This window comes from Pseudophryne corroboree, chromosome 1, assembly GCF_028390025.1.
Source record: "Pseudophryne corroboree isolate aPseCor3 chromosome 1, aPseCor3.hap2, whole genome shotgun sequence".
NCBI lineage: Eukaryota > Metazoa > Chordata > Amphibia > Anura > Myobatrachidae > Pseudophryne > Pseudophryne corroboree.
In genome coordinates this window covers 425,459,680-425,485,945 of record NC_086444.1, presented here as the reverse complement: position 1 = coordinate 425,485,945, position 26,266 = coordinate 425,459,680, and the positions used below count along the sequence as shown (strand labels likewise).

Below are 26,266 nucleotides of genomic sequence, written 5' to 3'. Positions count from 1 at the left end.
CCCTCAGTCCCACGTAGCAGAGAGTCCGTTGCCAGCAGAAGCTCTCTGAAAATAAAAATAAGAAATTACTCACCGGTAATTCTATTTCTCGTAGTCCGTAGTGGATGCTGGGGACTCCGTAAGGACCATGGGGAATAGACGGGCTCCGCAGGAGACTGGGCACACTATAAGAAAGATTTGGTACTACCTGGTGTGCACTGGCTCCTCCCTCTATGCACCTCAGTTAGGATACTGTGCCCGGAAGAGCTGACACAATAAGGAAGGATTTTGAATCCCGGGTAAGACTCATACCAGCCACACCAATCACACCGTATAACTCGTGATATTAAACCCAGTTAACAGTATGAAATATAACTGAGCCTCTCAACAGATGGCTCAACAATAACCCTTTAGTTAGGCAATAACTATATACAAGTATTGCAGACAATCCGCACTTGGGATGGGCGCCCAGCATCCACTACGGACTACGAGAAATAGAATTACCGGTGAGTAAATTCTTATTTTCTCTGACGTCCTAGTGGATGCTGGGGACTCCGTAAGGACCATGGGGATTATACCAAAGCTCCCAAACGGGCGGGAGAGTGCGGATGACTCTGCAGCACCGAATGAGAGAACTCAAGGTCCTCCTCAGCCAGGGTATCAAATTTGTAGAATTTAGCAAACGTGTTTGCCCCTGACCAAGTTGCAGCTCGGCAAAGTTGTAAAGCCGAGACCCCTCGGGCAGCCGCCCAAGATGAGCCCCCTTCCTCGTGGAATGGGCTTTCACTGATTTAGGATGCGGCAATCCAGCCGCAGAATGCGCCAGCTGAATTGTGCTACAAATCCAGCGAGCAATAGTCTGCTTAGAAGCAGGAACACCTATTTTGTTGGGTGCATACAGGATAAAAAGCGAGTCAGTTTTCCTGACTCCAGCCGTCCTGGAAACATAAATTTTCAAGGCCCTGACTACGTCCAGTAACTTGGAATCCTCCAAGTCCCTAGTAGCCGCAGGCACCACAATAGGTTGGTTCAAGTGAAAAGCTGATACCACCTTAGAGAGAAACTGGGGACGAGTCCTCAATTCTGCCCTATCCATATGGAAAATCAGATAAGGGCTTTTACATGACAAAGCCGCCAATTCTGACACACGCCTGGCCGAAGCCAAGGCCAATAACATGACCACTTTCCACGTGAGATATTTCAGATCCACGGTTTTAAGTGGTTCAAACCAATGTGATTTTAAGAAACTCAACACCACATTGAGATCCCAAGGTGCCACAGGAGGCACAAAAGGGGGCTGAATATGAAGCACTCCCTTTACAAAAGTCTGAACTTCAGGCAGTGAAGCCAGTTCTTTCTGGAAGAAAATCGACAGAGCCGAAATCTGGACCTTAATGGAACCCAATTTTAGGCCCATAGTCACTCCTGACTGTAGGAAGTGCAGAAAACGACCCAGCTGAAATTCCTCTGTAGGGGCCTTCCTGGCCTCACACCACGCAACATATTTTCGCCAAATGCGGTGATAATGGTTTGCGGTTACTTCTTTCCTGGCTTTTATCAGCGTAGGAATGACTTCCTCCGGAATGCCCTTTTCCTTTAGGATCCGGAATTCAACCGCCATGCCGTCAAACGCAGCCGCGGTAAGTCTTGGAACAGACAGGGCCCCTGCTGCAGCAGATCCTGTCTGAGCGGTAGAGGCCATGGGTCCTCTGATATTATTTCTTGAAGTTCCGGGTACCAAGCTCTTCTTGGCCAATCCGGAACCACGAGTATCGTTCTTACTCCTCGCCTTCTTATTATTCTCAGTACCTTTGGTATGAGAGGCAGAGGAGGGAACACATAAACCGACTGGTACCCCTACGGTGTCACTAGAGCGTCCACAGCTATTGCCTGAGGGTCCCTTGACCTGGCGCAATATCTCTTTAGCTTTTTGTTGAGGCGGGACGCCATCATGTCCACCTGTGGCCTTTCCCAACGGTTTACCAACAGTAGGAAGACTTCTGGATGAAGTCCCCACTCTCCCGGGTGTAGGTCGTGTCTGCTGAGGAAGTCTGCTTCCCAGTTGTCCACTCCCAGAATGAACACTGCTGACAGTGTTAGTACGTGATTTTCCGCCCATCGGAGAATCCTTGTGGCTTCTGCCATCGCCACCCTGCTTCTTGTGCCGCCCTGTCGGTTTACATGGGCGACTGCCGTGATGTTGTCTGATTGGATCAGAACCGGCTGGTTTTGAAGCAGGGGCCTTGCCTGACTTAGGGCATTGTAAATGGCCCTCAGTTCCAGAATGTTTATGTGTAGGGACGACTCCTGACTTGACCAAAGTCCCTGGAAATTTCTTCCCTGTGTGACTGCGCCCCAGCCCCGAAGGCTGGCATCCGTGGTCACCAGGACCCAGTCCTGTATGCCGAATCTGCGGCCCTCTAGAAGATGAGCACTCTGCAGCCACCACAGTAGAGACACCATGGTCCTTGGAGACAGGGTTATCAGTTGATGCATCTGAAGATGCGATCCCGACCACTTGTCCAAGAGGTCCCACTGGAAGATGAGCACTCTGCAGCCACCACAGTAGAGACACCATGGTCCTTGGAGACAGGGTTATCAGTTGATGCATCTGAAGATGCGATCCCGACCACTTGTCCAAGAGGTCCCACTGGAAGGTCCTTGCATGGAACCTGCTGAATGGAATTGCTTCGTACGAAGCCACCATTTTTCCCAGGACTCGTGTGCAGTGATGCACCGATACCCGTTTTGGTTTTAGGAGGTCTCTGACTAGAGATGACAGCTCCTTGGCTTTCTCCTGCGGGAGAAACACTTTTTTTTCTGTTCTGTGTCCAGAATCATCCCCAGGAACAGTAAGCGTGTGGAAGGAACCAGTTGTGACTTTGGAATGTTTAGAATCCAGCCATGCTGTTGTAGCACTTCCCGAGATAGTGCTCTCCGACCAGTAACTGCTCCCTGGACCTCGCCTTTATTAGGAGATCGTCCAAGTACGGGATAATTAAAACTCCCTTTTTACGAAGGAGTATCATCATTTCTGCCAGTACCTTGGTAAACACCCTCGGTGCCGTGGACAGTCCAAACGGTAGTGTCTGGAATTGGTAATGGCAATCCTGTACCACAAATCTGAGGTACTCCTGGTGAGGAAGGTAAATTGGGACATGCAGGTAAGCATCCTTGATGTCCAGGGATACCATGTAATCCCCCTCGTCCAGGCTTGCAATAACCGCCTTGAGCGATTCCATCTTGAACTTGAATCTTTTTATGTATGTGTTCAAGGATTTCAAATTTAAAATGGGTCTCACCGAACCGTCCGGTTTCGGTACCACAAACAGTGAGGAATAGTAACCCCGTCCTTGTTGAAGTAGGGGTACTTTGACTATTACCTGCTGGGAATACAGCTTGTGAATTGCCTCCAGCACAGCCTCCCTGCCTGAGGGAGTTGTCGGTAAGGCAGATTTGAGGAAACGGTGGGGGGGAGAAGCCTCGAATTCCAGTTTGTACCCCTGAGATACTACTTGAAGGATCCAGGGATCCACCTGTGAGCGAGCCCACTGATCGCTGAAATTTTTGAGGCAGCCCCCCACCGTACCTGGCTACGCCTGTGGAGCCCCCGCGTCATGCGGTGGACTCAGAGGAAGCGGGGGAAGAATTTTGATTCTGGGAACTGGCTGACTGGTGCAGCTTTTTCCCTCTTCCCTCGTCTCTGTGTAGAAAGGAAGCGCCTTTGACCCGCTTGCTTTTCTGAAGCCGACAGGACTGTACCTGATAATACAGTGCTTTTCTTAGGCTGTGAGGAAACCTGAGGTAAAAAAATTTCTTCCCAGCTGTTGCTGTGGATACGCGGTCCCAGAGACCATCCCCAAACAATTCCTCACCCTTATAAGGTTCTATGTGCCTTTTAAAGTCAGCATCACCTGTCCAGTGTCGGGTCTCTCATACCCTCCTGACAGAATGGACATTGCATTAATTCTGGATGCCAGCCGGCAAAATATCCCTCTGTGCATCCCTCATATATAAGACGACGTCTTATGTTCGCAAAATAGTATCCCTGTTTGACAGGGTTACAGACCATGCTGCAGCAGCACTATCTGCAGGTCTCAGTCTAGTACCTGAGTGTGTAAATACAGACTTCAGGATAGCCTCCTGCTATTTATCAGCAGGTACCTTCAAAGTGGCCGTATCCTAAGACGGCAGTGCCACTTTTTTTGACAAACGTGTGAGCGTCTTATCCACCCTAAGGGATATCTCCCAGCGTAACTTATCCTCTGGCGGGAAAGGGTACGCCATCAGTAACTTTTTAGAAATTACCAGTTTCTTATCGAGGGAACCCACGCTTTTTCACACTTCATTCACTCATTTGATGGGGGAACAAAACACTGCCTGCTTTTTCTCCCCACACATAAAACCCTTTTTTAATGGTACTTGGGTTAATGTCAGAAATGTGTAACACATTTTTTATTGCCGGGATCATGTAACGGATGTTCCTAGTGGATTGTGTATATGTCTCAACCTCGTCGACACTGGAGGCAGACTCCGTGTCGACATCTGTGTCTGCCATCTGAGGGAGCGGGCGTTTTTGAGCCCCTGATGGCCTTTGAGACGCCTGGGCAGGCGCGGGCTGAGAAGCCGGCTGTCCCATAGCTGTTACGTCATCCAGCCTTTTATGTAAGGAGTTGACACTGTCGGTTAATACCTTCCACCTATCCATCCACTCTGGTGTCGGCCCACAGGGGGCGACATCCCATTTATCGGCATCTGCTCCGCCTCCACGTAAGTCTCCTCATCAAACATGTCGACACAGCCGTACCAACACACCGCACACACACAGGGAATGCTCTGACTGAGGACAGGACCCCACACAGCCCTTTGGGGAGACAGAGAGAGAGTATGCCAGCACACACCAGAGCGCTATATAATGTAGGGATAAACACTATCACTGAGTGAATTTTCCCCAGTAGCTGCTTGTATAAACAATATTGCGCCTAAATTTAGTGCCCCCCCTCTCTTCTTAACCCTTTGAGCCTGAAAACTACAGGGGAGAGCCTGGGGAGCTGTCTTCCAGCTACACTGTTAAGAGAAAATGGCGCCAGTGTGCTGAGGGAGATGGCTCCGCCCCTTTTTCGGCGGACTTTTCTCCCGCTTTTTTCTGTATTCTGGCAGGGGTAATTACCACATATATAGCCTCTGGGGCTATATATTGTGGTTATTTTGCCAGCCAAGGTGTTTTTATTGCTGCTCAGGGCGCCCCCCCCCCCCCCCAGCGCCCTGCACCTTCAGTGACCGGAGTGTGAAGTGTGTATGAGGAGCAATGGCGCACAGCTGCAGTGCTGTGCGCTACCTTGGTGAAGACTGAAGTCTTCTGCCGCCGATTTTCCGGACCATCTTCATGCTTCTGGCTCTGTAAGGGGGACGGCGGCGCGGCTCCTGGAACGAACACCAAGGACGGGTCCTGCGGTCGATCCCTCTGGAGCTAATGGTGTCCAGTAGCCTAAGAAGCCCAAGCTAGCTGCAAGCAGGTAGGTTCGCTTCTTCTCCCCTTAGTCCCTCGATGCAGTGAGCCTGTTGCCAGCAGGTCTCACTGTAAAATAAAAAACCTAATTTAAACTTTCTTTCTAGAAGCTCAGGAGAGCCCCTAGTGTGCAACCAGCTCGGGCCGGGCACAGAAATCTAACTGAGGTCTGGAGGAGGGGCATAGAGGGAGGAGCCAGTGCACACCAGGTAGTACCAAATCTTTCTTATAGTGTGCCCAGTCTCCTGCGGAGCCCGTCTATTCCCCATGGTCCTTACGGAGTCCCCAGCATCCACTAGGACGTCAGAGAAAAACCTAACTAAAATACTTTCTTAATAGCAAGCTCAGGAGAGCTCACTAAAATGCACCCAGCTCCTTCCGGGCACAGATTCTAACTGGGGTCTGGAGGAGGGGCATAGAGGGAGGAGCCAGTGCACACCAGTAGTACTAAATCTTTCTTAGAGTGCCCAGTCTCCTGCGGAGCCCGTCTATTCCCCATGGTCCTTACGGAGTCCCCAGCATCCACTAGGACGTTAGAGAAATAACATTCTTGCAACCCAGAGGGGTCCGAAGGAAGTATACATATATAATTTTAATAACACTTCCCCACATATACTACCATGTCTGTGCTCGAGCTACAGGCCCATGGAACCGTACCATACATATAAATATATATACAGGTATAAGGCAGGTATACAGCATGCTAATTTACACCCAGTAAGAACAGTTGGTGCCGACAGGGCCACCCACATACTACTGTGTCTCCCATACAGTGTTTACTTTTAACAAGCATACAACTACCGACCTGCTGATACTGCATCTACCGAATCAAGTAACAACAGGCGTCGGCGATGCTGACAGTGATCCCCACACCTGTTTGTGACAGAGCACTCACGCATGTCGACATAATATGTTGACTAAAAAGCTATAGTGGGTATATGGGTATATCGGACAGGGAACACACAGAGATATATGCACAACAATAATGATTACATGCCCATTATCTAAAATAGTGCTATATTTCCTTCTATACAGCACTAAAACACTGTGCCCCCCCTCGTTTGCACTATATACATGCTTTTGGCGGGGACATGGAGAAAATGGTGCTGAATCTTGTTGTGAGGGCTAACCCCCCCCCCCCTTCTCGGCGCGCTTCAGCCCCTCTATTAAAACAACTTTTATATGCTGGCGGGGGTCCGTATACAGTGCCCACACACTGTATACATGTTTTATCACACACAAAGAGGTTTATATTGCTTGCCAGGGCGCCGCCCTGCCCCCCCCCTGTGCCCTGCACCCTTGCAAAGCTGTTGGTGTGTGGGAGCAATGGCGCGCAGCGCGGCCGCTGCTTTATACTGGCGGGGGTTCGTACATGGTGCCCGGGCACCGAATATGCATCTCTTGCCAGCGGATTTGACCCTCAGTAACTTGCTGCCCAGGGCGCTCCCCCCCAGCGCACTGCACCCTGCAAGTGCCGTTGGTGTGTGGGAGCATGGAACGCAGCGCGACCGCCGTGCTGTACCTCCGTTACTGAAGTCTTCTGCCGTCACTGAAGTCTTCTGTTCTTCACATACTCACCCGGCTTCTTTCTTCTGGCTTCTGTGAGGGGGGTGACGGCGCGGCTCCGGGAACAAGCAGCTAGGCGCACCAAGTGATCTAACCCTCTGGAGCTAATGGTGTCTAGTAGCCTAAGAAACAGAGCCTTTAACTCACAGAAGTAGGTCTGACTTCTCTCCCCTCAGTCCCACTATGCAGGGAGCCTGTAGCCAGCAGGTCTCTCTGAAAATAAAAAACCTAACAATAAAGTCTTTTAAAGAAACTCAGTAGAGCTCCCCTAGTGTGTGTCCAGTCACTCCTGGGCACAGACTCTAACTGAGGTCTGGAGGAGGGGCATAGAGAGAGGAGCCAGTTCACACCCATTCAAAGTCTTATAGTGTGCCCATGTCTCCTGCGGATCCCATCTATACCCCATGGTCCTTACGGAGTCCCCAGCATCCTCTAGGACATATGAGAAATGAATAAAAAACAAAAACAAGCTGCATAGATAATTCTGTTCACCAATAATCATGTTGTATCACATGGCACCATAAGGATACATAAGGGTAATAAACAGGCATAAATAGTATGTGTGACAAATATATGTGTCTACAATATATATATATATATATATATATATATATATATATATAAAATCACACATACTTTACGCACATTTGTGTTTGGAAGGTCTCGGAGTGCATGTAACTGCTGAACGCTAGTATACATGTAATCACACTATTGATTACCACATATGTTGACTATTGATTTATGTATAATATGTCCCGTGCTCTCCATTGACTCCAACCTTAGCATTACAGTCACAGCAAAGTGCTCCTCTGGCTATTGTTTGAGCAAAAATCATTGCACAAAAATGAGCAGCAGGGCTAGATTCGTTTGTATCACATATAAAATATAGAAACAAAAGGTGTATATTTTTAGTCTCCCAAGGCTCTTTGCAGATGAGTGGTGTCTCTGTGTTTATGATCCTTATGTGTGTGTATAATTGAGAGCGATATGTATATCTGTCTGTGTGTAAGGTGATAGCAGTTCTTTCTTGCTTCTGTGTCTCTCCTCTCTGTTGTCATTCAGACTGTGTCCTCATTATCTGCTGATCAATAAATTGAGTCTTCACAGAGATGTGAGGAGGAAAAGAGGCACGAAATAAAGCAGAACACAGAGAAATAGAGATGGAAAATACAGGTAATATACAGAATAAAAAACGATGATGAAACACAGTGGGTGAGATATACATACACATGAATGTACTTTTACTTTATTGTGTCTATTGCAGGCCTACCTGTACTGTTGTATTGTGTATCTATTTATTTGTCTGTAAATGCATTGTTTCTTGACTTGCGTACTGCAGGTCCGCCTTGTAAATGAGTTTGCTCAGTGATGTTTGTCTGGCTAGATAAAGAATTTGATTGTTACAAATTAGTTGAGGAATAGATTGGGTCTCACGGCACCAGGTACAATGAGGAAAATACAGATGGAATTCAAAAAGACACCACATAAAGTGAGACAGTAAGGGATAGACAGTCAGAGAAGAAAAACACAGCGGTCATTTGCCAATAGCTAGCCTTTCACGCTTCTATGTTACTGTACCTGCTTTTGCATGTTTGAAACTGGTTATATAACTAGAATAGTGGCACAAAAGTGATATTTAAATCAACTATAAGGAGATTTGACAGGGCTAACCTGAAGGATCTCTATTTAGGTGCAGGTTTTACAGAGATTTTTACTGGCACAAAGACATTTTACACCTGTTTCAGTTTTGTTACATCTCAACAGAAAGATGTTGGTGCAGTTATGCAGACCCATTGAGATTTGCGCACAGATGTACAGTATACTCAGAAAGCAACGGAGGTATAAGCTTCAAATGTAATTACTGATTTTGGAATGAAACGCATCACTTTCCTCTCCATATAATACTTTCCTTAGTTTTCAATTATAAAACAACCATTTAACGGTAATGGATCCCAAATCTGCGTGAGGGCAACTAGGATTCAGGTAGGCAGCTCTAAGACGGAACCTTCAACTGCCAAAGAGGGAATAACGCCAGCACACACTGACAACGATCATAGACTGGTATTATTCACATTATAGACAAACGACTGCATTAGCATTTAGGTACAAAATACCATACGCACACCTGTATATAGCAAATGTCCCCCATAGTGAGTGAACACAGAATGGCTAATGGTAAAAGAGAGACGATATAGAGTAAAAATGGGCCCATGTAGAGGACAAGAAAGGTTAGAGAGGAGGAGAATTATAGAAGTGTACGAGAGGCAAGCATCTTTCAGACTATAGGAAGAGTTGCACAAAACAGGTGAGAGAAGATAAATCAGAATGATAGACAGGCAGACTGAATGAAGGGGAAAAAAGTGACAGGACACAGGTGACCGTAGACACACAGGTGAGAGACAGAGGGTAAAGTGCTGCATATAACTAATGAGACCGTGTGAGAGTGCCAGACAAGAGAGCAAAGAGAGAGTGCAGGTGTGAGACTCACAGAGAGAAGAAACCTCAAAAGAGATATATAGGTGTAAAAGGGGAGGGACAATGTTGGGATACAGACAGGATAGCTCTGAGTGTAGGAAAGCCACGAGAAGAGAGAATGAAAAGAAAAGTATAGAAAGATCAGAAGAGAGAAGTCATCAGAGTGGAGAAGAGGGAAGCAGGAAAGAGCAAGCGATGAAGTGAGACATTATGAGAATGAGAGAGGGATATTACAGAGGGAAAGAAAAAAAATCTACCCAGAGAGAGAGACAGAGCAGTGTTGACAGACAGAAATTAATCAATAGGCAGACAGGAAGAGAGACAGGAGAGTGAGACAGAGGGAGTGAAAGAGAGACTGTTTATAAAAGAGAGGGAAAAGGAGAGAAAGTGAGAGAGGCAGTCAGTAAGAGGAGAGAGATAGAGGAGGAGAAGGGGGAGGAAGGGGGGCATCCATTTTTGTGGCGGGGATTTGAGCTGCTTTTGTGTAACTCTCCCTGAGAGATCGCATGCTTGATGAAAGGCCCTTAGAAAATGCAAATTGCAGCACGCATGAAAAGCACAAAGAGGCATCTCGCTGTCCCTGCCATGGGTTTAATTCTTCACCAACCACGTAGCGCTGACGTCGGGAGCAGATAATCTCTTCTCTGCCCGGGAGTGTGAGTATAACACACAGACTTTCCTGCTCGGGGAACACTATTTTATCCATTTATTGTCCGGGATTTGTGACTCTGTTCCCGCATAAGGGTTTGGGGAGAGCAGACGGAGTACAGGTTGGGAGGATGTATTTATTTGTAGTGGGGCGTAATTTTTTTTTTGTTTGTTTTTTTGTAAATGGTACAAGAAGGGAGAGGAAAAAATGAATTATTGTTAAAAAAAACTTAGCAGGTGCAGAGGGTACTACAGAGGAAGGGGAAGAGAGAGATAGCGAGAGAGAGAGACAGAGGAAGAGAGACACAGAGTGAGGGAGGATAGAGAGACAGAAACGAGAGAAGAGAGAGAGAGAGGAAGGAGGAAAAGAGGAGAGAGGGAAACGGAGAGAGGGGGCGGAGAAAGGGAGTAAGAGAGAAGGAGAGAAACAGAAAGAGGAACGGAGAGAGAGAAATAATATAGAGAAGGATGCAGAGAGACACCGGACGGGATCAGAAAGAGAGACGGAGACAAGTGTCAACATGCAGAATCTGAGATAGCGTGATTAAGAAAGAGTGTTTAAATCCAGGAAAGAAACATTAAGGGAACAACAGGGCAACTTTTTCCCTTTAAGTGTGTTTTTTTTCTCCCTCTCTCTGCTGAGCATGGGAAGGGGGGTAGGAAGAGGGGGAATGTGAGAATAAAGGAGGGAGGGTAAGGGGAATGAGAGGGTCTTTGTACTGTGAAGCAGTGGGGGGGTGAAGAGAGTGAGGGAGGGGGAGTCACAGAATAAGGTGAAAGGGTTTTTGGTGAAAGAAAGAGAGGACAGGGTGCAAGAGGGAGGGGGGAAGGATGCAGTTTTAACCCTTTGGTTACTGAAGTAAGGAGAAGACAGTTTGAGAAGTCCCTTCACCCCCTTCTCTGACAGAAGGGCTTGCGATACATTAAATGTCTTGTTACTGATGGAGAAAGGGTTAAGTGGGGTGCAGCAAAGGGTGGGTTCTCACCCCCGCCCCACATATACATGCCCGCCTGTCTGTCTGGGGCCTGGGCAGGGAGGGGGTAGAATGAGGCCTTGTGATTTTCTGTCTCTCGCTCTCTCTGTCTCTATTACATGGCTGAGTGAGTCTGAGTAATGAATGTGTGATGAAATTACACGGGCGCACACATACACACAGGAATATGCACATTCACAGATACATACAGAACCACACAGAGATACATAAAACTTATCAACACATATCGGAATATGCACAGACAAGCCGACCAAAACCTGTCACACCGCAATGCACATATGAGATTACATGTGCAAACACAGTAAGCTATATGTTTCAGGGATGTACAAAAATAATGTTACAGCTAGTCTCAAGGGAATACATGCAGGAATACAAACACACATGAAAAAAAAGTTACATATACACAGTGGCCTAAATAACATGTGTGAAATATGTATGCATCAGTACAGAAAGTAGAGTAGCAATGCAAAGTGAATATGACATATACTGTGTTACAATGTTAGACTTTTGTGTGTGGTCACTATGTTCCAACGAGCGATGCTGTAATTAGAGTTGTTACAAACTGTTTTTCAAGGGTATTTATTAAGAGTTAAAGGAGCAGAATTTCATCATTCCTGTCTCAGAAAGTCTAATGGTGATTGCATGCAGTTACAAAGGCACATGGGCACAGGACATAGAAGCAGACATAAACACACAGATTGCATATACAAGTTCTCTCACGTAAAGCTATAGGTATACACAAACAGAAAACAAGTGCACACCAATGTGGAATTCCTGTAAACAGGGATAATATGAACTCATTTGAAGAGAAAAATATGAGGGCCCCACTTTAGCAGGCAGGCTCAGGATGTGAATGCACCATACTACACACAAATTCTCCAGTGTATCAGGGAGCTTTCATAGTGCTAGAACAGCCAGACACCCATCCATCCATCTGGTGCTACTGAGTAATGGAAGGTGAAAGTCTGGTGCCCACATGCTGTATCCCCATAGGGAATACATGGTGGCCACACAGCTGATTCCATTTGTAATACAAATAAGGAGCATGACAAGTTAGACCTAATAGCCTTATTTTAACAAGGGTTCTAATTCTACACTATCCAAGTTACTGTACTTCATTACATTTTTTTTTTATTAGTACTGTGCATGTTACTGAATCAGTACCTTCTACAACCCGTATTCAGGTTTGTTTTTGTTGTGCAGTGTTAAGGTGCATGCACACTTGCCGAGAGCGGCGTCGCTTATTTCCTCGGCAAGTGTGTATGCCGCCGCCGACCAGCGATGTGCGGCCTTGCGGGTCGTTAACGACCCTTGCTGTCGGCCGTACAGGCAGCTCGATCTAGACTGTTGTCCAAGAGCTGCGCGACGTCACTGAGCGATATGAACGTCGTATCGCTCAGTGTGTATGCCCGGTCGCCAAACACCCGGCCTGGGAGGGGGAAACACTAGGCGACGTCGCTCATAGAGCATTTCGCCTAGTGTGTACCCACCTTTACTCCATACAATTTTAACAATTACCTTCTGACTAGAAGTATACCAACATGTTTTAAACCTCTTTAGAATACCACACATTGCTCAGACCACACGCCAACGTGCCACCATTCATAAAAGATCTGTAGGGCATGTTACTCTTAAGAAGTGACACGAATACAGGGATGGGTAACATGCGGCCCAGGAGCCACATTTGGCCCTTGGGTCCTTAACTTGCAATCTCCGGCTCATTCCTGCTGCTTTTGCTTGTAATGCTTATTTAAAATGCCTGCTTCAATGTTATTACACATATACAGTATACGTGTCTATTTTATTACTTACATGTATTGATTTAGCTTGTAACTGAGTGTAAGAGTAATGTTCGGCCCTTTTGGATGGATAAAGTGCCGTTCAATGTGGCAAAGGAGATTAGGCAGCCTATCACTGCACTAATATATATCCCACATACTGTATTCTGCTATAAGCATTTTCCAATAAGTGCCAACGGAGGCTTCAATATTTGTTTATTTTCTCTCATTGTGTTCCAAACACCAGGAAAGTAGCACTACACATCCCAGCATGCTCTGCCACAATTCTGCTGTCAGAGAATGCTAAAACTGGAAGTCCCATTCCGCCATACCACAAGGAAATGGTTTCTGTATAATCTGCCCTGGTAACATTCAAGCCACATAGATCACTGCTTTCTGTGTGGACTGCAAAGGTGTTACGATACAGAGATCAATGGAATTCTATGCCGCATTGTTTCTTGTGTTGCGTTCCAAGAGAAAGCTAGCATGAATAAGTACATTAGCCACACATTCATTACTGATGTGCCAGTGGTGATATGAACAGTTGTATTACCAAACATGATGTTTATAGTGCACAGCATAAATAGGCAGTTTGAAGTTATAAAGAGTACATATATGCGCACTGGGAAGGCATTCATACACTGTAGGCCTAATTCATGTTTGTACGAAATTACGACGTAGTGATTATCAGCAGACTGAGCATGTGCCGCAATTGCACTGTACACACGCCAAGGTAACTTTGCAATCGCGCTCCTTGGTCAACCCTAGGAGTCAATGTTCCTGGTTATTGCGTAGGTGATGGCACCGGTAGGCGTCTATTTTTCCTCCTGGGCAACAGCTTCCAATGTGATGATCAGCAGTTCCATAAGCTAGAAAAACACAGCTGCGTATGCATTTGTGTATAAACATGAAATAGACCCTGTATACACTGCATTCCAGGACAGTTAGAAGTAAGACAAACAGACACGTGGTTTCCATCGGCTATTCATGGGGTCACTGTTACATTGGCACAGACAGCCCTCAGTATAGATAAGCCCTCAGATCCATAAGGGCCCTTACCCACCGGTATTGTGTTAAATTCCAGTGACACAGTATGTCAAATGCAATAGCAACTGGAATACTGTGGTTAACAAGTGCTTGCACCTGAGGTTGGGTGAGGGGTTGGGGTGTGAGAAGGTTGACTCCATATGATCGACAGGCACAATGTCAACATGAACAAAAAGTCGATATGGACAAAAGGTCATGCTAGAAAGGCTGACAGGGTTAAAATGTCAACATGACAAAGGTCAGCGTTAAAATTGTTGACACACCTTTTTTTTTGCATTTTTGAGGTTAGTGTAGATAGTTTTTTTCATCTGGAACCACCATTTGTATAAACACTTCACTCGCCACAAGCTTACTAAAGGTTACGGTTTGTAACATGGATATACAACCATTATCATGTAGACCATATGAACCAGTTGACCTTTCATATGTCAACCTTGTGTCCATGTCGACCTTATGCCTGCCGACCATATTGGGTTGACCTACTGACTGTTGACCTATAGTCCGGAACCCGAGAGGGTGGCATTACTTAATTTGAACCCAACGTGTTCACTTGTGGTGAATGCAAGAAATTAAGGCAACAAAGCGCCACCCTAAACAAATGTTCCAGACCATGAGTGCAAATGCTAGTGGGTATGGAGTAATTGGAACCAATTGCTTCTATTCACATACCCATTATATATTTTTACTAGAATTAAAAATGCTGTTAAAAGCATATATTTTGAGACCAGTGGGTAAGAGCCCTAATACTGTTCAGTAAATTACAGACTATGGGGTATATTCAATAACTGTCGGAAAGACGGCAGCGCCGACAGTTTTAGGTCGGAAGGGGGTTCCGACCTATTCATTACGGCCCCATTTTTTCCGACAAGTCTGGAAACCCGACTTGTCGGAATGCACGCTGAAGCCACCGATCAGCGTGCATTGTCGGAAGCGGGGCTAAACCCGACAGGTTTTAGCCCCGTTTCCGACAATCTTAATCCAACTTTGAAAAATCTCAGATTGAGATAAGTGAGCGGTGAGCAGGAGACGGGGGAGCAGCGGGGAGAGCAGGGACCCAGCGTCAGCGTCCACCCGGCTCCAGCAAGCGAGATCCCGTTTGCTTGAGCCGGGTGGACGCTGCCATGAGCCTCCAGTGACGCTGCTGCAGCCGCTGCTCCCCCAGTCTCCTCCCCCCGTCCGCTGCTCTCCCCGCTGCTCCCCCCACCGTCGCAGACATCTCCCCCCCCCCCCCCCCCCGGCGCCGCAGACATTCCCCCCCCCCTCCCAACACCGCAGACATCTCCCCCCCCCCCCAGCAGCGCAGACAACTCCCCCCCCAGCGCCGCAGACATCTCCCCTCCCTTCCCGGTGCCGCAGACATCTTCTCCTCCCCCCCATACCCGGTGCCGCAGACATCTTCTCCTCCCCCCCTCGGTGCCGCAGACATCTTCTCCTCCCCCCCCTCGGTGCCGCAGACATCTTCTCCTCCCCCCCTCGGTGCCGCAGACATCTTCTCCTCCCCCCCTCGGTGCCGCAGACATCTTCTCCTCCCCCCCTCGGTGCCGCAGACATCTCCCCCCTCCCCCCCGGCGCTGCAGACATCTCCCCCCGATGCAGCTGTCAGCGCACCCGCAGCCGCTGACAGCAGCAGCCGGTCAGGAAACCAGGAACGGCCAAATCCGGCAGTCAGATTTGGCCGCTCTTTGAATAGGGGTTGTCGGGTCCATTCCGACAACTGCATGTCGGAATGGACCCGACTCTTATTGAATATACCCCTATGCTGTAGGGCAATGGTCTCCAACCTTAATTGGGTTGTGAGCTACTTTCGGAAAATAAAACCTCTGAAGAAGCTACCACCTCCCCTCAATGATGTGCGTGCCTTCCTGCGAATGTGGGTGTGGCCTCACAACTACAAGTAATGCCCCCCCCCCGCGTAGTGCCAGATACACAAATAATGCCCCTCAGCAGTGCCAGATACACAAATAATGCCCCCCCGCAGTGTCCGATACAGTGCCCCACACAGTGCTAACCCTTGCTGGCTTCTCCTACTGCCGCCGGTGCTGCTCCTCCTGTATGACGGACGGAAGGGGAGGAGAGCGCAGCGCGAGCCTCTCCTGTGAAGTCCGGAGAGCGGCTACGGTGAGGGTGACAGTCTCCGGCGGCCATTTAAAATATGGTGCCGGTAAGTGAGCCAATCAAAACTCGCAGTCCGGCAGCCAATCAGGTGCCGCCACTGCCGGTCCACGAGCTCTGATTCGCCGGCACCATATTAAAAATGAAGGGAGGAGGAGTGCCAGTGACTGCCCAAGCCCGTGCGCTCTGTAGAGCTACCGAAAATACTACGGCGAGCTACCGGTAGCTCGCGAGCTACGGGTTGGAGATCACTGCTGTAGGGTGTCATCTGTTTACCTAAAATTAAGAGGTACATAGGGAAAAAAAAGGACATACATACCGAATAAGTACACAACTTAATATTGCTTAAGTTCTTTCTTCTATGTTTTCTAGCAAAGGGGTCTATTTACTGAAGAGAGATAAAGTGGACGGAGATAAAGTACCAACCAACCAGCTTTCATTTTTGAATCCCAGCCTGCAACATGGCAATTAGGAGCTGACTGGCTGGCACTTTATCTCCGTCCATGTTATCTACATCCAAGGCTTAGTAAATAGACCCCAAAGTCTCTATATCTGTCAAATAGTGTTTCTATATTTACATTGTTCTTGGACTCAACACAGTGCTGTTCTGTGGATACAGCTCTATGTAGTGCCCAGAATAATGTAACTATAGTCATGTCCAAAGGCAATAAATAGATATCTGTGACTAGATGATATATAGGCCAAGGCTGAAGAGCATATAAGAAATACGGAAAGATACATTGAAAGAGTATAAAAGCTAAATTAACATGGGATGTAGGTGATCAATACAGATGCCTACATCCCGTCCCCCACAAAATCTCGACAGTCGGCATGCCAACTAACAGGGACTATTCCCACCCATGGTGTCCGTGACACCCACAGAGTGGGAATAGAACCTGTGGTGAGCGCAGTTCGCCACTGAGCCCGCAAGGGGCTTTGTTGCGCTAGCCCCCCCCCCCCCCTTCTCCTCTGCCGGCATTCTACTCCCCAGGATCCTGGCATCGTCAGCCACCCATACCCAACACATTAAAATACCTTCTAACATTTGCTGATATAGAGAATATGCATGTACTGCAAGTAAGCCATGCTACTGCACATTTGCCCACTGTACAGCTTAAAATATATGGCCTGCGCAACGTTATGTTACGCACCACAACGGGCTCAGGTAAACGTGCACCACAAACCACGTGCACCATGTATCCCACTCATCTGTTTTGACTGAAGAAAGTGTGGGCAGTAGGCAGAGTTAGAATGCTGGAGTAATGGCCCATGAACTTTGAGTGAATACAGGCTAATACCCCTTTCAGACAGAACGTGAAATTACTGGGTGAAGCAGTTCCACCTGGTAATTTCATGAAACACGAGGGTCCTTTTTCTGTGTGAAAGGGTCAACCCGTGTTGTAATTCCCGGGACTTCAACCCAGGAATTTACAAGGGTCGGAGACATGGGAATTATGACACAGGTTGACCCTTTCACAGAGACAAAATACCCGTGTTGATCTGCAAATTACCGGGTCGAAATTTTCGACCCGGTAATTTGCATGTCTGTATGAAAGGGGGGTCAGTCAGGTCCCGGCAATAGGGTATAAATATATTGTCTGTTGTCACCTATTCTATGGCTTTCATGATTTGTACATGTTCCAGTACTAATGGGTCTATTTACTAAGCTTTGGATGGAGATAAAGTCAACAGAGATAAAATACCAGCCAACCAGCTCTTAACTGTCATTTTTCAAACCCAGCGTGTGAAATGTCAGTTAGGAGCGGATTGGCTGGTACTTTATCTCCGCTGACTTTATCTCCATCCAAGGTTTAGTAAATAGACCCCGCCCTTAAAGAAGTCATATAAGATGTTATGTAAATGATCAATGCAGTAGATTTAAGAATTATGGCCAGCATTTTTACAGTTATTTTTTTGCCACAAGATACTGCCCCTTTTAGCAAGATAGTATTTCGGCAACCTGCGAAAAATAATCTAACATAGTAATGTGTAATAAGAAAAGGTTTCGTTTTTAAGTGAGAATTGTGTCAATGTATTAACTTATGAAGACCACCGATCTTTTTTAGTTAATCTAATAAATTTTAAAAGCTGTTGAAAGCTAACATTACTTAATGAGAAACATTTCCAGTGTGTGATCCCCACACACTAAGGGGCAGATTCAATTGCCGGCGGAAAATGTAGAAAACCCTGAGCCGCGGGATTTTAGCATTAAATTTCAAGAATGAGAATAGTACGCAGTGATGCTTCTTTCTTCTAACACCCCCTGAGAAAGTCTGATTTTTCCTAAAATCATTAATTTTAGGAAAAATCACCAGGAGTTGCTCTGGCACTCTGGGTCTTCTGCAGCACGGTATGTGAGTTGTGTGGAGTGACCCCCAGTGTGTGTGAAACAACCCCCCCCCCCCCCCCCCCCCCAACCACCACTGCAGAGCCAGCCCAGCTGCTGGGAAAACTACATCTCCCAGCAGCACTTGAGCCTACCAACAGCTCCCTCCCCAGTGGGAAGATGGAGGAGAGACATACGGTGTATATGTATATATATATATATATATATATATATATATATATATATATATATATATATATATACATACATACATATACACGGGTGTGGATCATTAGAACGACAATGTCTAGGTCGACAATGTTTAGGTCGACCACTATAGGTCGACAGTCACTAGGTCGACAGGGTCTGTAGGTCGACAGGTCAAAAGGTAGACATGAGTGTGTTTTTTTTGGGTCGTTTTCTTCGTAGAGTGACAGGGAACCCCAATTAGTGCACTGTGTTCGCTCACCATGCTTCGGGCAAGGTGCCTTGCTTCGCTCGGCACAGATTACCGTTCCAATCGTAGTCCACGTGGATCGTTAAGTATGAAAAAGTTCAAAAAAAGAAAAAGAATTTGAAAAACTCATATCGACCCTTTGACTTGTCGACCTAGAAACCCTGTCAACCTAGTGACTGTCGACCTATAGTGGTCGAACTAAACATTGTCGTTCAACAGACCGGATCATATATATATATATATATATATATATACACACATATACACACACACAGACACGCAGACACACAGTGTATATATATATATATATATATATATATATATATATACATACATACCGTATATACTCGAGCATAAGCCGACTTTTTCAGCACTTTTTTTGTGCTGAAAAAGCTACCTCGGCTTATACTCGAGTCAGCGTTAGGAGGGACACGGAGAGCACAGCGCGCGGCTCTCCTGTGTCACTCCTGCATCTCCGGCGGCAGCAGCGTCTTTGTGGTAAAGGAAGTGCACGAACCGGCACTTCCTTTAACACGCGCCGCTGCCACCGGAGACGCAGGAGGGACACAGGAGAGCCGCGCGCTGCGCTCTCCGTGTCCCTCCTTCAGAAGACAGCGCGGGAGCAACGGAGGGTAAGTATCTAGCACTGTGGGGCATATCTGGCACACCTGGCACTGTGGGGCACATCTGGCACTGTGGGGCACATCTGGCACTGTGGGGCACATCTGGCACATCTGGCTCTGTGGGGCATATCTGGCACTGTGGGGCATATCTAGCACTGTGGGGCATATCTGGCACTGTGGGGCATATCTGGCAGCATGAGGGCACATCTGGCACTGTGGGGCACATCTGGCACTATGAGGTCTGTGTACGGGTAGAGCTGCATTTCCCACCCTAGGCTTATACTCGAGTCAATAAGTTTTCCCAGGTTTTTGTGGTAAAATTAGGTGCCTCGGCTTATATTCGGGTCGACTTATACTCGAGTATATATGGTATATATATAATTATTATTTTTTTTATGCGCCGCAGAGTTTTCAGGTTTTTTTTAAATTGGACACCGCTGGTATCAGGAGCGTAATCCACAAATGGGCACAAAATAATCACCTTTTTTTACCTTGCTCTCGACTGAATTCACCCCTACGTAGAGGGAGTGTACAGTGGTCACACATAGCAATCTCCATGCACTTCCTCCTTAAGTGCCTGAAGTCACATTATTTTATTTTTTATTTTATTTAAATACAAAAATCTGTTTCTGCGAATGGGTGGTAGAGAGTTCAGTATCTTACTCTGAAGATAAAGATACAGCACACATTGAGTCTTCCTTATCCAAAATGCCTGGGACCAGAAGTATTTTAGCTATCAGATTTTTCCATATTTCAGAATATCTGCATACCATAATGAGATATCTTGGGGATAGGATCCAAGTCTAAACATGAAATGCATTTATGTTTCATATACACCTTATACACATAGCCTGAAGGTCATTTTATACAATATTTCTAATAATTTTGTGCATTAAACAAACTTTGGGTCCACCAGAAAGTAAAGGTGTCACTATGGGGGGGAATTCAACTGGGTGCAAGCTTCAGCAAGGTAAACAACATTACGTACCTCGCACCCAATTTTGGATTCCTGCAGGTATGCCAGTATTACTGGCGGACGAGATGCCGGCTGTCCATATCCCGACAGCAGCATCCCACCTGACAGAATGTCGGCAGCAGGGTGAGCGTTAACAGTCCTCTTGTGGGCTCGCTGCGCTCGCCACTGGATCTATTTCCACTCTATAGGTGTCGTGGACACCTACGAGTGGAAATAGCCCTGGTGTGCTTGTCGGCATTTCGGTGTCAATATCCTGAACCCCAGGATCCCGACCACCAGCAAATGGACTGCATCTGCTCCCAATACCTGCTGTGTCCAATTAAAAAAATATATTGCAGGGTTTTCAGCACCGAAAACCCCGGGGGCTGCTGGGAGGCTTTGGGAATGTTGGGAGGCACTGCGGCTGCTGGGAGATGTAGTTCTCTCCAGTGGCCGGCTGGGGTTTACACTTAAACCGGGTGTCACAAACAGAAACTCATGCATACACACACACACACACACACACACACAACAATCGCATACTTACCGCTGCCACAGAAGACCTGGCTTTCCGACGCTGGATGCAGAAGACCCCGATTCGGGAGGTGAGTAATTAACAACTAATTAAGCTAATTGGAAACTTCCAATTGCTTAATTATTCCTCAGGAGGGGGTGCCGACAGGGTGCCAGAGCAAGTCCCAGTGATGTTTCCTAAAATTAACGATTTTCTGAAAGATCAGACTTGGTCTGGAGATGAGAGACAAAAAAAATTCTATAGAAACGCCAGGATCCCGACCACCAGCAAATTTCTATAGAAATCACTGCATACCATTTTCAGTCCCCTAACTGAATAGCAAAATCCAGCTGCAAGTACCTCCCCAATTGAATGTGCCCCTATATCTATCATGCGCAAAAAAAAAATCATATTTGGGAATTTTATGTACGGGAATCTCAATCTGTATACTGATTCGTGTACATATATAACAAACATTAATGCACACAGAATAAGTCGGAATAGCAATGTATTTATAATTGTTAAAGAAACATAGCCTTTGTACAGTATACTGCAGATATCAAGTAATATATTAACTAGTGATGAGCGGATTCGGTTTTACTCGGTTTTACTCGGTTCTCAAAACGGCATCTTATTGGCTCACGGATGTCACGTGTTTTGGATAGCCAATAAGATGCCGTTTTGAGAACCGAGTAAAACCGAGTAAAACCGAACCTCGCTCATCACTAATATTAACTATAGATCACCTTAATGCTGATGGAGCAAAGCATACTCATCAGAAGGGTTTGCACATTTAACAGTAACTGAAGTTTTGTCTATCCTCTTTGCTGTGGAGGACAAGTGGGGCTTGTCCTTTACATCTACCTTAAGACTGAAGAAGACAATTCCCATTCATCCTCCACAGTGATTGAGGCAATAAAAACAAGAAAATACATTATTACACTGGTCTCAATGACCCATGGCAGCCGCCGATGCACAATGGAGTGAATAATGTTGCCGTGCGCGTGCCCTTTCACCCCCATAATGGCACCTGCACATATGGAAATTATATTTTCCAGAGATGGGGAGGGCACAATGTGGGGACAGCCTTGTTTGAAAGTGTTCACTCATTTCAACAATGTTCCCCTATAGCAGTTATTTTCTGGTGATAAACAGTACACAATTGTTTTCCCACAGATGGGGGCGGTATCTAGATCCCCTATCTTGTGCCAAGGGACTCGAATAAGCCTGGAAGGCCGGCAATGGGCACTATTCTGCAAGTGTCATCTATAGATGGCGTACGTGGTACAGTCACATCTTACTTACTGCTGTTTGCTAAATACACAGTGGAGATCATAACCCTTTCTTAAATACTGCCACTATGAAAATCTCTTAGCATGAATTATGCATACTCAGTTTTCTATAGAAATGGCTAGACCATCTGTTTGTATAAATATAGCAATATACCAACCCATCCATGATTTTTCCTAATGACCAGAAGTGAATAGCTCAACAAGGTCAGTTCCTAAGCTGGACATACACTATACAATCATCTGCCAGATCTGACTGGTTGGAATGAAAATCTGGTAATGTACAGTATGCCAGCAAATGACAATCGACCATTTGCTCCCAAGCACTGGAAAATAGACAAAACCTGTCGTTCATACAAATTGGTCAAATCACAGTCCATATTCCAGTGTTTGGGAGCAAATGCTCAATTGTCATTTGCTTCCATACTGTACATTACCAGGTTTTCATTCCAACCGGTCAGACCTGGCAGATGATCTGCCAGATAATTGTATAGTGTATGCCCAACTTCGAACTATAAATGCTACATTCATAAGACATGTGTACAAAGATATTTGGTATCCACCATTCATACATAATGTAGGTGTACACCAAATAGAAAATACAGACAAAATACTGTACACCTTAACTAACCTTTTGTCATGTTATTGTATTGTTCATTGCATCCAGGATGCATGATTGTTTTTCTCCAATTTAGATACATATTTATATTCATGTTTGCAAGATATCCCACAATTATTGGAATTCTGGAAAAAAAAAAAACCCTGATCAAAAATAGACTTTAAATAAAACACAATGACATCAATGTTTCATGTGGGTGGCGACACCAGAAAGCTGCAGCATGCTAAAAGATGCAAGGGAACATGCACGCATAGAACATCTCTGGGTCTGTATATCAGCAACTGCTTTCTCTCATCTAATCACCTTACACAGCCGAAGATGCCCATATGCATAATCCAGTACACGTCATTTAGCTGTAATAGAGGTTCTAGGGAAAGCGTGGAAGCATCAGCTATAGACTGTACCGTGTAGCATACCTTGTCCAGTGTAGGAATGTATAATCTGGTCCTGCTCGGCTTGCAATACTCAATAACTGTTTTATTTACAAACAGAATAAAGATTTTGAGACCTATTCATTAAAATCTCTGATGCCATAAGCCTACCAAAATGTTAGTTTTCGCTGGGTTATGGTACAACGAAGTAATTTTGATATTTATTAAATGTATAATACTGAGGGGTCTGGGAGTCCCGGCTGCTGATATCCATAGCATATACCAAACATTCAATAGCCCATTAAGCTCTTTGGGGACAACAATATGGGGCTGTTTAACAAGCTCATAAAAGCGTATGCTGGCCATACACTATAAAATTATCTGGCCAGTCCACCCGATATCGGCAGATCGCCAATATAATTGTACAGTGTATGTACAAACTGTCCGAAATTATCGATCAGTCAGATATGCCGGCCACATCGGTCAATGTATGCACTGTTGTGGCAAACCGCAGAGAATGGATCCTTCCCTGGGAAGAAACTGAGAAATTAATCCTCCCCTGGGGAGGAACCCAGATATTTTGTGGCCAGACACTGGCCCAGATTTATCAAGCCTTGGAGAGCGATAAATAGCACGGTGATAAAGTACCAACCAATCGGCTCCTAACTGTCATTTTTCAAACAGTCTGTGACATGGCAGTTAGGAGCTGATTTGTTGGTACTTTATCACTCTCCAAGGCTTGATAAATGGGGGCCCCTGTGAGAGATCTCACGGTGTAAGCTCATGAAATCTGATGGGTGTCAGATAAAATATCTGTCGATCTGACATTTTACCTGACCATGTATGCCCAGATTTAGTTTAACAGTGCTTAACAATAAGATAAGAAATCAAAAGTAATGCAGACATTTTGCTATCAGACCAACCAGCCCAGCATTGGTCATAAAAATCAGAGGCCATCTCTCATCTCGTGGATGAGGTAGTCAGGTACCAATAACACTATGGAGCATCAGCTTAGTTCAATTAATGATGTGTGTGCTATGAAGGGGGTACAGTGACAAAAGGCACGCTCTTCATATAATTATCTGGATAGTGTAGTGTACAGAATCTATGGGCACTGCTGGTACTCTAAGGAAAAAGCCTGCAGGTAATCATATAGGCACTGTTAGATAATATGGGAAAAGCTACATAATCACATGGGCACTGCTGGTACATACGGTGCAATAATGGCTACCTAATCTTTTACCAATTACCGATCACCAACTGGTAAATAATAATGTGGTTACTGCTTGTATATAGAAAATAAGATTTTACTCACCGGTAAATCTATTTCTCGTAGTCCGTAGTGGATGCTGGGACTCCGTAAGGACCATGGGGAATAGCGGCTCCGCAGGAGACTGGGCACAACTAAAGAAAGCTTTAGGACTACCTGGTGTGCACTGGTTCCTCCCTCTATGACCCTCCTCCAGACCTCAGTTAGGATACTGTGCCCGGAAGAGCTGACACAATAAGGAAGGATTTTGAATCCCGGGTAAGACTCATACCAGCCACACCAATCACACCGTATAACTCGTGATACTATACCCAGTGAACAGTATGAAATATAATGAGCCTCTCAACAGATGGCTCAACAATAACCCTTTAGTTAAGCAATAACTATATACAAGTATTGCAGACAATCCGCACTTGGGATGGGCGCCCAGCATCCACTACGGACTACGAGAAATAGATTTACCGGTGAGTAAAATCTTATTTTCTCTGACGTCCTAAGTGGATGCTGGTACTCCGTAAGGACCATGGGGATTATACCAAAGCTCCCAAACGGGCGGGAGAGTGCGGATGACTCTGCAGCACCGAATGGGCAAACTCTAGGTCCTCCTCAGCCAGGGTATCAAACTTGTAAAATTTAGCAATGTGTTTGACCCTGACCAAGTAGCTGCTCGGCAAAGTTGTAAAGCCGAGACCCCTCGGGCAGCCGCCCAAGAAGAGCCCACCTTCCTCGTGGAATGGGCTTTCACTGATCTAGAATGCGGCAGTCCAGCCGCAGAATGTGCAAGCTGAATCGTACTACAAAACCAGCGAGCAATAGGCTGCTTTGAAGCAGGAGCACCCAGCTTGTTGGGTGCATACACGATAAATAGCGAGTCAGTTTTCCTGACACTAGCTGTCCTGGAAAGATAAATTTTCAGGGCCCTGACTACGTCCAACAACTTGGGATCCTCCAAGTCCTTAGTAGCCGCAGGCACTACAATAGGTTGGTTCAAATGAAAAGCTGATACCACCTTAGGGAGAAACTGGGGACGAGTCCTCAATTCTGCCCTATCCATATGGAAAATCAGATAAGGGCTTTTATATGACAAAGCCGCCAATTCTGACACACGCCTGGCCGAAGCCAAGGCCAACAGCATGACCACTTTCCATGTGAGATCATTCAAATCCACGGTTTTTAGTGGCTCAAACCAATGCGACTTCAGGAAATCCAAGACCACGTTGAGATCCCACGGTGCCACTAGAGGCACAAACTGGGCTGAATATGCAGCACTCCCTTAACAAAAGTCTGAACTTCAGGCAGTGAAGCCAGTTCTTTTTGGAAGAAAATGTACAGAGCCGAAATCTGGACCTTAATGGAACCCAATTTTAGGCCCGTAGTCACTCCTGACTGTAGGAAGTGCAGAAATCGACCCAGTTGAAATTCCTCCGTTGGGGCCTTCCTGGCCTCACACCAAGCCACATATTTTTGCCATATGCGGTGATAATATTTTGCGATCACATCTTTCCTAGCCTTAATCAGCGTAGGAATGACTTCCTCCGGAATGCCTTTTTCCTTTAGGATCCGGTGTTCAACCGCCATGCCGTCAAACACAGCCGTGGTAAGTCTTGGAACAGGCAGGGCCCCTGCTGCAGCAGGTCCTGTCTGAGCGGCAGAGGCCATGGGTCCTCTGAGATCATTTCTTGAAGTTCTGGGTACCAAGCTCTTCTTGGCCAATCCGGAACCCCGAGTATAGT

The 26,266-nt window shown here is 46.2% G+C and overlaps 1 protein-coding gene and 1 long non-coding RNA gene across 6 annotated transcripts in view; one reads left to right on the top strand and one right to left on the bottom strand.

Moving 5' to 3' along the window:
* LOC134890190 (uncharacterized) overlaps nt 1–26,266 on the bottom strand; it is a 594,901-nt gene that overhangs the window by 63,682 nt on the left and 504,953 nt on the right. Inside the window, exons 4-5 of one of the 2 annotated variants that reach the window (XR_010171333.1) lie at nt 22,905–23,017; nt 8,331–8,434 (exon numbers count right to left, since the gene is read on the bottom strand). This is a non-coding gene — a long non-coding RNA (uncharacterized LOC134890190). Of the gene's footprint in view, nt 1–8,330; nt 8,435–22,904; nt 23,018–26,266 lie in introns of those variants that run through there. The other variant, XR_010171331.1, reaches the window with a different exon arrangement.
* ZNF219 (zinc finger protein 219) overlaps nt 8,140–26,266 on the top strand; it is an 81,109-nt gene continuing 62,982 nt past the window's right edge. For 2 of the 4 annotated variants that reach the window (XM_063913427.1, XM_063913419.1), the window contains exon 1: nt 9,737–10,185. The gene's annotated coding sequence lies outside the window, so the exon portion shown is untranslated. The other 2 variants (XM_063913425.1, XM_063913423.1) reach the window with 2 other exon arrangements.